This window comes from Ictidomys tridecemlineatus, chromosome 10, assembly GCF_052094955.1.
Source record: "Ictidomys tridecemlineatus isolate mIctTri1 chromosome 10, mIctTri1.hap1, whole genome shotgun sequence".
In the NCBI taxonomy this organism is placed as follows: Eukaryota; Metazoa; Chordata; class Mammalia; order Rodentia; family Sciuridae; genus Ictidomys; species Ictidomys tridecemlineatus.
Window position 1 is genome coordinate 77,772,039 of NC_135486.1, and position 18,362 is coordinate 77,790,400.

At 38.5% G+C, this 18,362-nt stretch overlaps 1 protein-coding gene across 1 annotated transcript in view; it reads right to left on the reverse strand.

Moving 5' to 3' along the window:
- Positions 1-15,260, reverse strand: part of Apbb1ip (amyloid beta precursor protein binding family B member 1 interacting protein) — a 103,378-nt gene extending 88,118 nt beyond the window's left edge. Inside the window, exon 1 of the mRNA XM_078023271.1 lies at positions 14,955-15,260. The gene's annotated coding sequence lies outside the window, so the exon portion shown is untranslated. The remainder of the gene's footprint in view (positions 1-14,954) is intronic.
- Between the last annotated feature and the right edge of the window lie 3,102 nt (positions 15,261-18,362).

An 18,362-nucleotide genomic window follows, 5' to 3' on the forward strand; every position in this document is an offset into this window, starting at 1 on the left:
TTGGTTATTTCTGTACCTTCATTGGAGAGATGCCTAGTTAGATCCTTTGTCCCAGTTTTAAAATAGATAATGTCTTTTTAGACTAACTATTAGACTGTAAGAGTTATTTAAATATTCTAGATACAAGTATCTTATCCGATATATGATTTTCAAATTTTTCCCATTCTGTGTATTATCCTTAGGGTTTCTTGATACTGTTGTAGCACAGAAGCTTTAAATTTAGATATAGTAAATCTATCCACTTTCTTTCATTGATTGTGTTTTTAGTATTATATCTAAGAAGCCATTACTTCATTCAAGGTCATGGAGATATATTCCTAGTTTTTCTCTAAGGGTTCTGTGACTTTTATTATCTAAGTGCTTATGTTTATGTCTATTAGTTTTTGTGTAGATGTGAGTCATTACTTTTTAATGGATGCTATTGGAAGCAGAGGTTTAATGCCTTTTCTCTTTATGTAATGTGATAACTTAGTTTTTCTGCCCTTTCAATAAAAACATACTTATTGAGTCATTTTTTTTTTTTTGCAAATGTCTATATCAAGGAACCGGTCTCTATGAAAACGTAACAATAAACTATTGCATTAAATATGTTAGTACTATACTCAGGGAGCAATCTAAATTAATTAGGCTAAGTTTTTTTATTTCTCCTTCAGAGAACCCAGATTCCAGGAAACCTGGATTAGATTGAACCCATCCATTGAAAGATTATAGTATGGAAATGAATCCTTGCCTTAAACACACATGCACAACACACTCTCTCTCTCATACACACACACAAATGAGAAATCCTCAAGTTGGTCCGGGGATGTGAGGTAGAGCACTTGTCTATCATGAGCAAAGCCTTGGGTTCAATCTTCAGCACCACTAAACCAAACCAAACCAAAACAAAACCCACAAGTTCACAGATAAGTCAGCAGATGTAGAATGAAATTCAGCTCCTAGAAGTGTATGTATTTTATATGTGATTGATCTAACAGTTCCCATGTAAATTTATTAAGTTAAACTAAAATCCCCAAACATTTATTTCTTTTGTATAATACACTTTTTTTTTTTTTTACACGTAACGGCTCATGTTTATATGTCCACTAACGGACTGCTTTCCTCAGCATCTCTCTCATTTGTCTCTTGATAAAGAATCGGAACCACCCTACACTCTTCAACCCAGTGTCCTTCACAGTTTCTTGAGCAGTACAGATAAAGTTCTGCAGCAGAGACACCCAGTCAAAAATGAAATTATTCTTCTCATCATTTCATAGTATGGAGTCAAATTGTGGAGGGCCAGGCGATCCCTCCAGGGTCAGTGTCCACCAGGGCAAAGTGCCCTCTTAGGCCTTTTTCCGGAGTGATTAGAATCTATACTGAAGCCTAGAGGAAATTTAACATTCTTCAAGGACAGGTTAGCACAATATCCGGGCACTTTAGGTCTTACAGGGGCAAACACTGAATCTTGCAAGTCCACATCAACCAGAGAAAGGCAAGCTCAAGGTGAAGTGAACAATGAAGGAGGCTTTCCTTCTAGCTGAGGATCAGGGGTCTGGCAGGAAAGCCCCATCCTGGCCCTCACTGTCATTGGTGTGTACAGGGCATCCTCACTTCTCCCCAGCTAGCTAGAAGAACTGCTCAGAGCAGACACCTCATAGGCTGGGCTTACCTACAATCCACTCCCAACACACTTCTCCAAGTTCATCTCCACCTCCTTACTCTCACTCAAACTTAGCTCATAGGGAAGGTGTCCAGGGGCATAGATTTCCAGAATCCCAGTGGATGCCTGAAACTGCACCAGTGTGGAAACTTAGATATGCTATTATTTCCTATAGGAACAAACCTGGGATAAGATGTATTTATGAAGTTGGGCACAGTAACAGGTTAACAATAATGACTAATGATAAAACAAAACAAAATAACAATATACGACAGTACAGTTGCCAGCACCACTGTTCTTGAGTTTTGGGGACATTTTTAAGTAAAATAAAGATTACTTAAACACTGTGATATCATGACTGTTGATCTGATAACTTAGGAAGTAGCTATGTGACTGATGAGTGGGTAGTGTATATAAAATGGATACGCTGGACAAATATGGTTTACATCCCAGAGGGATGGTGTGAGATTTCATCATGTTATTCCAACCGTGCACAATTTAAAAGTATGAATCATATTTTTCTGGAATTTTCTATTTAATATATCCAGATGGCTGTTGACTATGGGTAACTAAAAGTGTGGAAAGTGAAACTGCTGACGAGGAGGTGGCTACTGTAGTTTATTTCTAAACACATCATTTGCATTACCCCTGTGTAAGTCTTATCTCCTACATAATAAACACAGTTCAAGATCTATGACTCCATTCTAGCAATTTACCCTTGACTGAAATTGTGTAGCAACAGAGTTAGAATCAGAAATCCAACAGTTTAAGACATTATTTATGGTTTCTCTCTATATATCCATCTGTGTGTGTGTATATATATTTTACACATCAACACCTTAGTACTGGCATAGTGTCATCACTGGCATTTAAACCTTGAAATATGTTAGTTCATATTAATACATGGCAATACTGGCTATAAGAATGATAAGAGTTGTATTGGGCACAGGGGCACACACCTATAATCCTGACTAGTCAGGAAACTGAGGAGGAGAATCACAAATTCCCGGCAATTTAGTAAGATCCTGTCTCAAAATTAAAAAATAAGAAGAGTTAAAGAGGTAGCTCCATGGTACAGTTTCATTGGGTTCAATGCCCAGTATCAATCAATCAATCAATAAAAATCAAAATTTACTGAGTTATAAATAAATAATTCTTGAAAGTTAAGGCACCTATAGTATCTCACTTAATTCCCCAAACAACCTAGAGTTACTGACATTATTCCAACTTTATAGGTTATAAAAATCAGGCACAGTGAGTGAAGTTGCTAGTGAATGGTGGAGTTTGTATCCAAATCCAATTGTAAAGCTCACATTCACAGTCACTGTGTCATGCTGCTTTCTGAACATGGATTGTTTTTATTAAGAAGGGGAAATTGGTGGCTGCCTTTTTCAGATCTCTGTTACCTTGCCCATCTGTCTAGCTCTAATATAATTGATGGCATGTCTATTTGTCCAAGTGTGGGACACACACCTTGTACTCAGTAAATTTACTTGGCTCTTGGGTGATCTTAGACAAGTTATTTAACTTCTCTGTGGGCTTAGTTTTCTCATATGTAAAAATGGCAATGAAAACTATTTCTACTTTAGATAATAGTTCAAGATTACAATACCCTTTTAGGACTTTGTTTGTATATTTTTAAATAGTGAATAAATATGTATACATCATTTATTTCTCCAAGAATATGTTTGATATGATTAATAAAACCTTTAAAAATTGCTGGTTTTTTTTTAAAGTTTCTGAAATTGAAATTCATCATTGAAAAATTTGATGTTTCACAATAGCTCACATGCACCACCAAATATATTGTACATAGGACATTTATTTATTTATGAATTTATATGCCCTAACCATTCTTAAAAACAAATAAATGCTTGTTTTGAGAAGATATATTTACAATTGATACCCTCTAGCATATTGACTTCACTCAGTAGTTTTAAGTCAAGTTATTTATGCTCTTACATGGGAGGTCTTTATGTTTATTACTCTGAAATACTGACTAAATTAAACTGTCTTTATTTTCAGACAGTCCTGCCTCCATGCATATCACCTTAAAGCATTAGAGCCAGGAAAAAAAAATCATCTTGGTTTAACTTAATCTAAGCCTTTCATTTGATAATTGGGAAAACAGTGGGGAAGATAAATGACTATTTTGTAGTCTTCATTAGCTAGTTATTCATTCTACATCATCTGAAAAAGAATTAAAGGTAATTTATTGATATAAGACAAGAGAACACAAAATAGAAGAGGATCTAAACAGTGGCTGAATTTGATTGCAAATATAGTTTGGGTGTTCAAGTGGCAAAAAACAGATTGCAATCTTTACAAAATCAAAGATACCTCTGAGCTCCAACAGATCAATTACTTAAATAAAGCTTGAAGTTCTTAAAGTGGGTTGAGAACAATTTTTTAAAAATATTTTTCAGTTTTCGATGGACCTTTATTTTTACTTACTTACATGCAGTCTGAAAATTGAACCCAGTGCCTCACACATGCTAGGCAAGCGCTCTACCACTGAGCCCCAGCTCCAGCCTGAGAACAATGTTTTAAATCTACAACATGCTTAGAAGTGAACCAACCGACTCCCAGCTTGATTCCCTTCCTTCCTGCCTCCTAGGTCAGTTTTGCGATGCCTAGGAAAAGATTATTAGAAATGAAACATCCCTCCCATGTCTCACAACTTTTCTGCCTTTAGAAATGGTTGTTCTGTTACCAGCTGCTCCTTATGACATCTTGTTGGCACCCTTCAGACACCTGCATCTGAGAGTGGAGAAGGTGGGAGACAATTTTACCTCTACAGTCAGTGACCTATATCCATGGGTTAGGGTTAGGGATGTGACCAAACCCAGGAAATATATATATTTAAATCGCATCTCTACACAACATGTACAGAATACTTTCTTGTCAGATCCTGAACAACCCGGTGTATCTATTTATATAGCATCTACATTGAATTAGGGATATTACCCAATCTAGATAGGATTTGAAGCATATGGGAAAACACTACACATTTTGTATAAGGAACTTGAACATCTGGGGAAGTGGTTCCTGGAACCAGCTTCCAGTGGATATCGAGGAATGTACTAGTTTCCCACAGCTGTGTGACAGAGTGTCCACAGATGGTAGCTGTTAAAAATGGTTAGAGAAGAGAAGAATGAAGTGGAAGAATAGAATTATGTGTACTCTTTATCATTTACCTATGGATCATCTGACCAAAAGATGGTGGCAGCTATGCTTGATGCCTTCAAAGGCATATCAATAATAAAGGCTTATTTCAAATGTGAGAATAGAGTAGAAAATATTTATTTTTCAAGGGGAATGTATTTTCATTTTGCTTTGTTCAAAAATTTGGAAACAAAATATTTCAACATCCTTTGAACACTTACCATAAGCCAGGCACGATTCTAAGTGCTTCATATGTACAGACTCATTTAATAGCTAAGAATTCATAAGGCTTCATCCAATACCCCAGCTGACCTGCTGAAAGTCTGCCCTGAGTTTAATGAAAGCTCTTCTTTGCTCTATCAGATGCTGTCAATTAGTCTTGAATTTTTTTTTCTTTCCTTACTGATACGTGCACCATTTTTTTGGACAGAATTTGCCAATTTTTAAGCACCTCTGAGTGAATCCTAATGAGAAAATGTGATAACTACATCGGTGGTAAGGAAATCATATTTGCAGCAATGGTTTGACACCTAGAACTCTCCTATAAATGGCAATTAACATGGTATATCTTTGAAACAAAGCCAAATATATCTATTCTACTGGAATTCAGAAAGAAACAAAAAATCGATACACATTGCTTGTGTGTGCGTGCGCGCACACACACACACACACACAACACACACATACGTGCACAAACAGTTCCTACCTTTCTGGAATGATGTAGTGGAGGTACTGCCTATAAAGTGTTTCTTAAAGTGTCTGGTACACATAGAATGTTTATTATTAGATATTGTTATCATAATCATCAGTATTTATATTAGGATGTTCTCCTTTTAAAACCACTAGTGGTTTCTCCCCCACCCCCACACACTAGTGTGGGCACTCCTAAATCCACAATGGGATAGCTACTTCTGTCTGTCACATTTCCAGTACCTACAGACGTGAACTGCTGCTTATTTGTAGACCAGGTACATCTTTAAAAGACTGCGCCACTTTGGAAGAACATCTGTAAGTACAGTTTCTGGGACAGACACTCAACCATTCTCAGCAAGAGAGAAATTGCATTGGGATCTCCCTGAGCCTTTTCAAATCATATCCTGGGCCTTTTCAGTTCCATATTTCAATTTTACCACGGGCATCCTCTCCTGAAAGGGAGGTGTCTTTTTGGTGTGGAGAACCACAGCAAGGAGAGTTGCTGTTGATGAGAGAGTGTTTTGCTTGTGAACTAGCAGGCGGAAGTAAAAGTGGAAAAAAAAAAGGGTTGACAACATGGTTGCCAACAACAACAGATCACATTTTCAGGATGTGGGTTTAGGGTAAACTGATTTGCCATTTATTTCCAGTTCTTTTTCAGTCCTTGTAGTTTTTAGGCCAAATCCAGAAAATAAAAAAAGGAGAGAATGGATAAAAAGCAAAGTAAGCAATGACAATTTGAGGTTTCTTGGTTTGATTGCTGGAGGGTTAATAAAGCAACCTGGGTACAGATTTAAATATGAATTCAAATCAGATGCTAGAAACAGCATCATAAGAATCGCAAATGCTTTTCCCCTCTTTTTTCCTTTAGCCTACTTCAGAATTCATCTACTGCCCTCCCTTCAGCTGCAGAGCTAACATAGAGTGTCAGATAGGATATTTGTGTGTTTATCTCAAGTTGTGCTGTTGCATCAGTCACTGGCTACATGCAGCTATTCAGCCCTTGAACTGTGACAGGTCTGGATTGAGATATGCTATACATGCAAAAAGATATTGGATTTGGAAGATTTAGCATAAAAAATAGTCGATAATTTTACTGCTACTGGAATTTGATATGATTTCAAATAATTGATATTTGTTAAATAACATTCCCTATCATTAAATGAAATATATCATTAAAATTAATGCTACTGTTTCTTTTTGCCTTTTGGCTTCTGGAAAGTCTAAAGCTGCATATGTGGTTTGCATGTTTCTATTGGATAGCACTGTCTGGAATATTACTACACTTAGCTCAGCTTTTGACTCAAAAGATGAACAGTTGTAACACATGAATGCAGTCTGAATATTACTCACCAAGGGTTAAATCAGAACCATCTCATTTCCTTTCCCACTGTATTTTATGTTCCAGCATTGCCAAACTGTTTCATGTCTGGTGTCTGCACAGCCTTCTTCTGTATGGTTACCTGGAAATGCTTTTATCCTTCAAAGTGCCTCTTGGTCACCTCCACATAGTGTCTTCTCTACCGTCAATGTCTTTACGGTACTACTTCTGTACCCATCACTGCACGCTATACACTGTGATGTGTTTGTTTATAGGCCAGTTGACAGGAAGCTTCTAGAGATGAGGGGCCATATCTTATTTTATTGTATATCTGTCCATAGTGGCACTTGGTTGGCCCTCAATAGATATGCATTAAAACTGGAAGGAAAAACAACGTTCCATTTGTATTAGATAAGCATTTGATGCAACTAAAGTGAATGTTAAGTTCTGGCCCCCACTCTGGAAACCTGGCTTTGAGGATAGTGAAGGTAGTGGGCTGCCTCAGTTTCAGCTCCTCTATTTGACAGTGGTCTTAAGGCCATTTTCTTAGTACTCTGATCTGCATTTATCCACATTCATGGCCTAGCAACTTCATTTTTGTCCGTGGTTTACAACAAGGAAAATATAAAGTAACAGAATTCTAATCACATGGACAAATAGTCTTTGCCTGTTAAGCCATACCATTTATGGAGTTGGGTTAGAAGAAGTCATGAAAACGTGGATGGAGATGTAGTTCAGTGATACAGTCCTTCCCCCTCAAAAAAGAAGGAAGTTATTCTAAAAAGATAATACTGTATCTCAAACATAGTTCATTGACTCAACTGTCAGTTGTAAATGTTATCAGCAGAGATGAATGAGTTTGTTAATACTATAAGCACAGTAGCCTTAATAAACATATTTAATCAGTAACTTAGTTGTGATAACACATTGTAATACAATATGAAAACACCTGAACATATTTTTCAGGATCCCCCACCCCAGGCGCCATGAAGCCTATGCATAAATAATTATTTTATTTTTGAAATGAAATCCTAACAATACCTTTAAAAACGGAATTTTTGCTCTGTGAAAAACATGGTCTATGAAATGGTTATCAAGTGCTTTTAGCAGCATTACACCAAATACACTGGTCTTAAGGTCATTAATTGACATTGGCCATTATATGACAAATTATTAGGTCTTAATTGTGCTGCCTGGATACCTATTAATGACTGAACTAAGTACCAGTTACATTGATCTCTCCAAGGAGTTACTTCCTGACCACTTCTGGCTTTCCAAATATCTTAGCAGGGTCATCTGACCTCCTTCGGCAGCTCCTAGTAAAGCTGAGTCTTTCTCTTAACTCTTGAATCCATCTGAAATCCATCTGTATAAAGAGGAAGCTTCCTTTTCTTCCAAGTCCTGTCTTAGATTTTGAAAACAGAAACATCTTTAACAAAAATCTCCTTTGTGGAAAAGGCTTTCTCCTTCAGAAACGTGTTTAAAGCTTTCTATTGCACACAGCATCCACATCACTGGTTAAAATTTTATGGACAAATTAGGGGCTTTATATTGTTCATTTCTTGCTTTTCCACTTATTAAAAATAATTCTCATGGTCCTAATTATCACAGAAGTGGACTAATACTGATTAGCTATGTTCTTATTTTAGCTTCATAGTAAAGAAGTGTTCAATTTTTTACTCAGTGTAATCTTGGGCAAATTTTTAATCTCTCTAAATTGTCATTTTTACTTAGTAAAATAGGAATAATCATGGTATCTTCCTGGTTACTTAGTCTTATGTATAATAAGCACATCACTATTACCAATTGCTACTTTATATTCATAACCCAAACTGAACTTCTGATCATCTCCCTTCTAACTTCTCATCTAAGTTGACAATGATTCCTTCCTTCTAGTTGTTTAGATCAAACACTCTGGACTCATCCCTGACTTCTCTTTCTCTTACACCCCACATCCAATCTGAGGAAATCCTGTTGGTGCCAACTTCAAAATAGGTGCAGAATCCTGAAACTTCCTAATGGGCCTCCTACTTCTGTCTACTCCCTCCAGTGTATTCTCAAAATGTCAGTGTGAACTTTTTAAATGGAATCAGCAGAATCATGTTATTTCTCTTCTCAGGATCCTTCGATGGCCCTTCCATCTCACTAAAAGTTTTTACACTGACCAAAGCACCTTATGTGATCCCCGCCTTCCTCATCCCTCTCCAACTACATAGGTTACTGGCTCCCTTGATCATATGCCTACAGCCACACAGGCCTATGGCTGGTTCACCCATTATCTATGCCCTGGCACTCCGATCACTGTTGTCCTGGAAAGCCTCATAGTTCAACTCCATCATCTCTTTCAAATCTTTGCTTAAGTCTTTATCATCTCAATGAGGCCAAGCCTGCACATCTTATTTGAAACACAACTTCACCTAGGCAACTTAGTCTCTCTCTCTTTTTTTTTGTACCAGGGATTGAACCCAGGGGTGCTTAGCCACTGAACCACATCCCCAGGCCTTTTCATTTTTTATTTAGAGACAGGGTCTGGTTAAGTTGCTTAGGGCCTCACTAAGTTATTCTTATCATTACTATTTTTATTTATTTTTATTCTTTTTATTGGTTGTTCAAAACAATACAAAGCTCTTGCCATATCATATTTCATACATTTGATTCAAGTGGGTTATGAACTCCCATTTTTACCCCGTATACAGATTGCAGAATCACATCAGTTATACATCCACGTTTTTACATAATGCCATACCAGTGACTGTTGTATTCTGCTGCCTTTCCTATCCTCTACTATCCTCCTCCCCTCCCCTCCCCTCCCATCTTCTCTCTCTACCCCATCTGCTGTAATTCAATTCTCTCCCTTGTTTTTTTTTTCCCTTTCCCCTCACAACCTCTTATATGTAATTTTGTCATTACTATTTTTAGATAAAGGGCCTTGCTAAGTTGCTGAGGCTGGCTTTGAACTTGCAATCCTCCTGCCTCAGCCGCCCCAGTTGCTGGGATTACAGAAGTGTGCCACTGTGCCCCACAACTTAGTCTCTTTTAGAGCCCTTTTCACTTAAAACTATATCAGAATTATTATGTGTATCAATTATTCTTTGTCTCCCCACTAAAACAGAAGCTCCATGAATGCTGAGGCCCATCTCTTCTGTTCACTGATGGATAATAAGCACCTAGAATAGTGCTCAGCTAATATTTCTGATTGAAAATGATTGATGTGTCTTTAAAGTACAAATCTAAGTAATATAAAAAATTGGACTGTCTAAGTTATTCACTTATTACACTTAAAATCTTGATCATGGGCTAGGGATGTGGCTCAAGTGGTAGCGAGCTCCTCTGGCGTGCGTGCGGCCCGGGTTCGATCCTCAGCACCACATACCAACAGCAATGTTGTGTCCTCCGATAACTAAAAAATAAATATTAAAAAAATACTCTCTCTCTCTCTCTCTCTCTCTCTCTCTCTCTCTCCCTCTATCACTAAAAAAATAAAAAATAAAAAAAATAAAACCTTGATCACTTCATTAATGACTAAGAAACCACTATGTCTGTGATACTTACTCTTAACCATTTCTAATATTCTTTGCTTTTATGTTATTTAACATAAATTATTTTTACTTGATTGAACACCCTGATCACTCCTTAGATTCAGCAGGGATCCTAATTTTAGTTTTCTCTAATTCCTGGTTTGACAACATACTTTGCAAAAGTAGGTACATGATTCTTAAATACTTTTAACAAATTAGCACAATCAGAAAAACATTACCTTTAGAGCAGAGATAGGGGGCTATTACTAGGAGAAGGCCAGGGGATATGCTAGTAATACTGACACCCAGATGTTGGATTTCTTATTATTTATTATAACGTAGATATATATTTTGTTCTGCATATATGTATATATATCATATCATCATTTGTATATAAGAAATAATTTATAATAAAAATGGAGGAAAAATATAGTTCACTTGTTCTAATATTACTTTTTCTTTTTCTTCAGTTTGATATGACATAGCTCTCTCTATATAAATCTTCCAACCAGTTGTGGAAATATAACTGTTGTATGATTAAGCATGTAACCCCTCTCCCAGCCCACAACCATCTCGCTGATGAATCTGTGATATGAAACCAAATCAGGAAGATTTCCAGCAGAATTCGGAAAAAAAAAGTCAGACTTTCTACTTTGTTGATTTAATCAACACAGCAAGCTCTTGTGAGGGATTTGAATATAATAAAGATAAAAATAAAAACATGATGGCTACTACAGAAGATTATTGTTTTCAAAAGACACATATAAAGAAAATAACTTCAAAATTGATTATAATTCTTGTCTTGCCACTATAACAAGCTGACTTCTTTGCTTGGTTACCTTCTATTCACCCTCCTTCCCTGACCCTAGTCTGGTGTAAGGGCAGGATATACGCTCACATAGCATGTGATCAGGTCACTTGTGGAATGATAATGGCCTAGTTATGTTTCCTCTTCTAGACAATAAGCTCCTTGAGGAGAGGCCCCATGTGTTGTCACCATTTGCACCCTAGTCCTCGATAGTACCTCAGGCCCTGATATCATACTGGCCTGGTTTAAACATCAGCTGTGCATTTTATTTCCTGTATAAGTTTCTTACCCTCTCTGTGCTTTCATTTCCTCAACAATAAAAAGTGATAACAGTATAAGCCCAAGGTACAAGGATAAACAAAATGATAGCTCTAAATTAGTTAGCACAGCGTCTGGTACATGTGTTGAGCATGTGTAATCTAAAAATTAAGATCCAAAATGCTAAAAAATCAGAAATGTTTTTGAATGCCAATATGGAAAATTCTTCACTGACCTCGTGTGAAAGGTCATGGTCAAACACGGCATACAACATATTCAAGGGAAAAAATGACTCTGTAGGCCCCATTAGGATACAATATACAAACTTTGTTTCATGAACCAAATTATTTTAAAATATTTGATAAAATTATCTTAGGCTATGTGTACAAGGTGTATTGGAAACAAAAGGGAATTTTGTGTTTAGACTTGGGTTTGATCCTCAAGATATCTCATTATGTATATGCAAAGATTCCAAAATTAAAAAAAAAAAAAACAAAGCCCAAAATACTTACAGTCCAAGCACTTTGGATAAGTTATAAAGAAACATTATAATTAAATGTTATTTACTATTACCATCTGGGGATCAAAGAGGAACCTGAATTGACAGAAGAAAAGAGGTCTCATAATATGATTTTAATGATTCAAGTTCATAGTCAATGCTAAGGAAATGTTTGGAAATGGAGTCAAGAATCCGAGCCACAGAATAATGTACTGAGAACGTGTAGTGCCCTGGACTGGAGTTACATTTTTATCTGCTCAAGCCTCACTGTTGACTGGAGGACCAAAATTTGGGACCAAAAGGTCAACTGGGGTTTAGGCAGCTTGCGACAGTGTGATGGTGTCAACCAGAAGTGAATTGAAGTATTCAGAACATTTAGCAAATACATTTTTCATCCTAACCCTGGTGATGAAATTGTCTAGATAATGGGGATACAGTGGTGGCAGGTGCTGTGTTCTCTGAGATGCTATTCCTAGGACCTGCTCCGCTGTGCTACTGTACAATCCAGTCTCTGAAATGGGGTGTAGGTGGCTCAGTACCTTTTCTCAGTGCTGTTTTCCCTTCTGTAGAAAAATGTAATTAATACTTTTCTAGATACATTCAGTTTCCTCTAAAGTTCATGTTTCTCATGATGATTATAACATACATGTAAACATCATCATCATACATCATACATAAACATCAATATCCACCAGTGTCCTTACCTAAAACCTTTCAATCTTAAAACCTGGTATTTATCATATACCTGCATTTATATAATAAATGTTTAATGTTTCTTGCCACTTAAGATGACATTACTACACATAGCTTTTCATATTGAAAATGCCAATTATGTTAACAATGATTGTTCTATCTTGAGGTTTTATTTAGTTCAAAATTGTTCCATTTTTTCAAACTCCCAAGATCATTCTTTTGCTTATAAAACAAACTCATAGGGTTCTAGGAAACTGTAAAGATTACTGTCTGTTAGGCTATAGAACATAAATTTAGTTTATTTTAAAATTTTTGGACTCACATAAAGCCTTTAGGTATAAAAATAATTAAAATAGAAGGTAATTAGAAATAAATGAAAATAATAATGCTATTTTGAAGAAAATTTACGATGGCATATCAAACATTAGCATGTATGACAATAAACTTTATAAATACCTTACTTTAGTAATAGCATGGAAATATCTAAATGTCTAAGTTAAAAAATGTTGTTGGTAATTGGTATGCAGCTTAGGATATAAATACAAAAAATTTAATGGGTACTACATGGTACAATGTGTAAGATTTAAAGTAACTACACGTTTCAAAGTTGTACTTTTTGAGAAACAGCAATTGAGCACTTTTGAAATATAACACTGACCTGTGGCTATTCTCTGTCTCAGTGTTTATATTTTATTTTATTTTTTTAAAATATATGACAGTGGAATGCATTATAATTCTTATTACACATATAGAGCACAATTTTTCATATCTTTGTGTCTGAGTTTTTCAATAGAATGGGAAGTTGCTATTTTACATATAGGTTAGAAATCAACTCTACTTTTTTACTTTTAAGAAACAGAAGACTTCAAACGTGTTTATATTTCAGAATTTAACAAAATCCATCAGCATTCTTCTTCTTCTTCTTTTTTTTTTGGGGTAGTGCTGAGGATTGAACCCACAACTCAGCATGCTAGTGCTCTACCACTGAGCTATGTCTCAGCCTCTTACAATCATTATCCTTTCCTCCATTCTTTCACAATCCAATCATCTCACTTTACTGGTCAGTTATCTGAGGTCCAGAGAGGTTAAAACAACTTAAAGTCATCCTTGTCTAGTGAGTGGCAGATGTGGAGCTAAAATCAAAGTCTCAAATACCCAGAAAAGACACCAAAAGAAAAAATTATAAAATATGAATAGTTGAAAAAATTATAAAATATGAATAGTTTGAGGATGACATTAAATTTCACAACACATGGAGCTGACAGGAAATACCACTGGAAACACTGAGGGGGATTCTTCACAGATTCTCTACTCATCTTGCTAGGCAGCATTTCTGGCCCATGTGCTATCCTGGTATTTCAGTGAGGCCCAGCGAAAACGGCCCTCAGGTTTATTTAAAAAGACAAAGTTCTCTTTCTGAAATTGCAGTTTGGAGCCCCTGATTTAAAAATGAATGAAGTACCCTTGCCAGTGTTTAAACCACATGACACCACCAGAAAGCATATCTGGAGGGGTAATACTTCCTTGTGTCACTCATTTCTCTTTCTCCAACAATCCCATTTAAAGTTCCTTCTGAAGCACTTTGCTGGAGTGGTTTGAGAAAACATGTTTTGCTTTCCATCGTGATACGAATACTAAGAAAGTCCTTTCCAGAAGGCAAAGAAAAGGTACACCAGCCAAAGGGGCAAGGTTTTTATCCCCGGAGAGCTTGCCCAGGGATAGACAGACATTTTGGTTAGTTTTGTTGACGCTACAAAAGGCACCCTTCCCCCAAGCCAAACTATAACTTTTATCTGGTGTCCAAACTTTCTTCATCATATTTAAAATGAAAAGGAGACTATTTCGGGAAAAAATGTAATTTTTTTTTTTTTTTGAAAAAGAAGACGTAGATGTTTGAGAGTTTTAAAGGAAGGGAACACTTTGAGATGTATCTGACAGTCATCAACACGAATTCTCACAGGACTTGCATTTAAACTAGTGCCCTAAAGCGCCCCGGGAATTCCTCCAGATCCGGTCAGTTTGGGGCTCACTGGACTTGCTGGACCCTCGAGGGTGCATATTCGTTCCCTGTTCAACCTTGTAGCAATTTCCTGGGCAGGAAATCAGTCAAGTCTGATGAAACAGAATGCGGGGAAGCCTAGATCGAGATCCAACCCCTGGCGCGAACTGGGTTGACTGCTGAGTGTACCCAGGGGACCCGCTACCCTCCAGGGTCCAGCAAGGGGCGCGCGTTCCGGAGGCCTGCGCCGGGAGCCGCCCCCGGCCTAGGACACCACCCGCGTGACACCCGGTCGGGTAATGCCCCAGGGGCTCAAGTTGCAGCTCGCTGGGTTCCCGACCCGGTGGGCGCCGCTTACCTCGACGGCTCTGCTGGGACGCGCGGAGAGGCGGCGGCGGGAGCGCCCAACGGGCTGGGCAGCTGGGGACAGGCGGCGGGGCACGCAGCGAGGTCGCCCTCGGCTCTGAAGTCGGCGGCACCCAGGCTCGAGGTCCGCGCCTCGGGGAGGAAGTGGTGTCAGCCCTCCCCTTCCCACGCAGCGCGCAGACGGGTGGCGCTCGCCACGCTGCTTTGCACCGAGGTGCTGGGAGGGCGTCTGGTTAGGAGATGGGGACTTCAAAATAGGCTTAAGGACTCCTGCCGTTCGCTGGCTGCTTTCCCCAAGTCATCTGGCCTGTGCCTTCTTTCCTTTTGTACCCGCCCCCCCACACACACTACCTTTGAATCAACAAATGAAAAAAATCCAACAACAATAACAAAAGGTGTTTTTGTTTGTTTGTTTTTGTTTTTTAATTCTGGGAAAAAATGCGCCTTGCTCCTTCAGCTTTTTCCCCACGTGCGGGGATCTCAGGAGCGTCCCCTGGCGAACAGACCCATCTTTGATATAGGAGGAACTAAGGAACACAGGGCCAATTAATTAAAGGTTCCACAAAAACATAGAACTCAATTTATTTTGCAAGGGTCTTCCTAACTGTCACTTCAGCCTTTTCTGTGCTTCCTCTTTTGGGACACTTGAGTAAGGCTTCCCCGCTGCGCATTCCGCCCGCAGGGCATGAGGCAAAGGACAGCACAGAGGAGTGACTGGGTGCTGGGGGTGGCCAGGTGACACCGAGGGAGTATGGGCCCCCGTGGGGGCAGGGAAGAAGGGTGTGCTCAGCATTTCTCAACCATCCGCCTGGCAAACCCCATCAGATATACTGACGAAAATAAGTGATGCAAATGCACAAGGTCCTCTGAGGCCCCACGATTTGTAACAGCAAAGGACTGGAAGTGGCCTGTGACTATTGGGAGTGGTGTCTCCTGAGAGAAAATGGTTGAGAAAGTCTAAAAATACAGAAGTTCAAAAGCAGTTACGATTTGTAAATGTGGTTGAATTCATCTCCTCTTCCTCTCTACCGCTGGGTCTTCAAAGGCTCACAGGCAGAGGACTGTGGCAACGACATTAAGACATAAATTAGGCACATAAATTAATAAGAGGATTTCTGATAGATCAGTGATTTATTCAATGAGAAATTACTTATTAAGCAAAACCTACTCTTCTAAGAACAAGAGAAATGGGGAAGAAAACAATTCCTGCTCTGGTAGATGGTGCCTTCTAGTTGATAAAAAACAGACAATAATAAAAAAAAATTAGTAGCTCACATGTGGAATAATGTGTTTTGAAGGAAATTAAAAGGTGAAGGATAGAAAGTGGTGGGCATGGGAATCTGGCTTCTGGGTTAATGAGGCCCACTGAGGAAGAGCTATCTGATAACCAATTATTGAGCCAGGCCTGAATGACATGACATGAGACGCTAATTCATGTTGGATTTTTGGGAGAGAATATTCCAGGCAGAAGAAACAGTACCTTCGAAGGCCCTGAGTTAGGAGGATACTTGAGATATTGGAAAAACATCAAGGAAACTAGGATGGCTGGAGCCGGCATGAGAGCGCCAGATAGAAGATGAGATCAAAGAGAAAAGGGTGGCCAGATTGTGTGTGGCCTGGCAAGCTTTTATGTGGATGAGACTTGGATGTGAGATGGAGAGCCATTGGAAGGTGGTGAACAGAACCTTAAATGCTATGTAGAAAGGAAAAGCAAGCAGTGGAGTGGGAGTGACTTTCCTCAGGGAGGGAAAGTGGTCAAGGAACATCTCTTGGTGAAATAGAAGGGACAGCCGTTTGGAGACTTGGAAAAGCATTACAGAAGAGCAAGAAAAGGTGCTCAGATAGGGATACAGAAGGCTAGAAAGGAGGCACATCAGTGTGGCTGAACATAGTAAAAGAGTAGGGCAGTGGTAGAGGACAAGGAAAGGTGAGTAGGAACCAGATATAGCATGGCCTTGAGGTCAATGTTGAGGCCTTTGGGTTAATATTCTAATTGCAGTGGGAGCTATTAGAAGGTTTTCTTTTCTTTCTTCTTTCTTTCTTTCTTTCTTTTTTTCTTCCTTCCTTCCTTCCTTCCTTCCTTCCTTCCTTCCTTCCTTCCTTCCTTCCTTCCCTTCCTCCTTCCTTCCTTCCTTCCTTCCTTCCTTCCCTTCCTCCTTCCTTCCTTCCTTCCTTCCTTCCTTCCTTCCTTCCTTCCTTCCTTCCTTCCTTCCTTCCTTCCTTCCTTCTTTCCTTCCCTCCCTCCCTCCCTCCCTCTCTATCTTTCTTCTTTTTTTTTTTTTTTGGTACCAGGTATTAAACCTAGGGGCATTTAACCACTGAACCACATCCCCAACCCTTTTTAAATTTTTTTATTTTATGCCAGGGCTTCACTAGATTTCTGAGGCTGGCTTTAAACTTGCGATCCTCCTGCCTCAGCCTCTAGAGGCATATGTCACCACATCTGGCCTATTGGAAGGTTTTTAGCATGATATAAATTATGGTATAAGCCATCATACTGGCTGGTGGTATTTGGAAAACAATTGAATAGGGTAAGAGAAGCAGGGGAGAGAGAGAGATAGAGATAGAGATAGAGATAGAAATAGAGATATCCCTCAATAGGTTGTGGCAAGAGTCCAGATGAAAATGATTGTAGCTTTGATTAGAATCCTAATAGTGTGAATGGTAATAAAAGTTTGGATTCAGTATATAGTTTTCAAAGTAGAATCAACAGCATTTGATGATGAGCCAACGTGTTGGTGGAAGAGCTGGGGAGCCACAGCAGGGATTAGGAATTAAATGTAAACCAGCATGATGGCAGTCGTGGAAGCTCTAGAAAAGTCAGTAGGGACAAGCCATGCAGGGTGGCGTGAACCACATCAGAGTTGTTTTCTCAGCCTAAGAACAATAAGAATGTGTTAATAATATTTTAAGCTGGCAGGTGAAGGGATTTTAGAAAAATCATTCTGGCTATGATTTGAGGAATTGATCCGATGAAGAAAAGAATAGACACTGGAAGATTTCCAGGCTAAGACGGGGAAGAGGTTGTAATAGTTTTGACTCAGTTGGTAGCAAGAAAGAAATGGAAAGAAATGGATGGACCAGAGGGATATTTGCAAGGTTGTTGGTATGATGACTGGACACAGGCAGAGTGAGGAAGGGGGAGGAAGAAGTCAGGACTGACTGTAAGAATCAAGCTTGTGTACTGATGGCTGGAACACAGTGAGTTTTATTTCAAACAAACCAAGTTTAATAAGACCTGAGACATCTGGGTGAAGTCTTCTCTGTAATAGAAAGACGAGTTTAACTATGACAACATGGATAAGCCCCCAAATAATGCTGAGTACAAAAAGCCAGATTACAGAAGAATATTAATATAATATTCGTGAAAATTCAAACTATTGTGACCAAAAGCACTGGG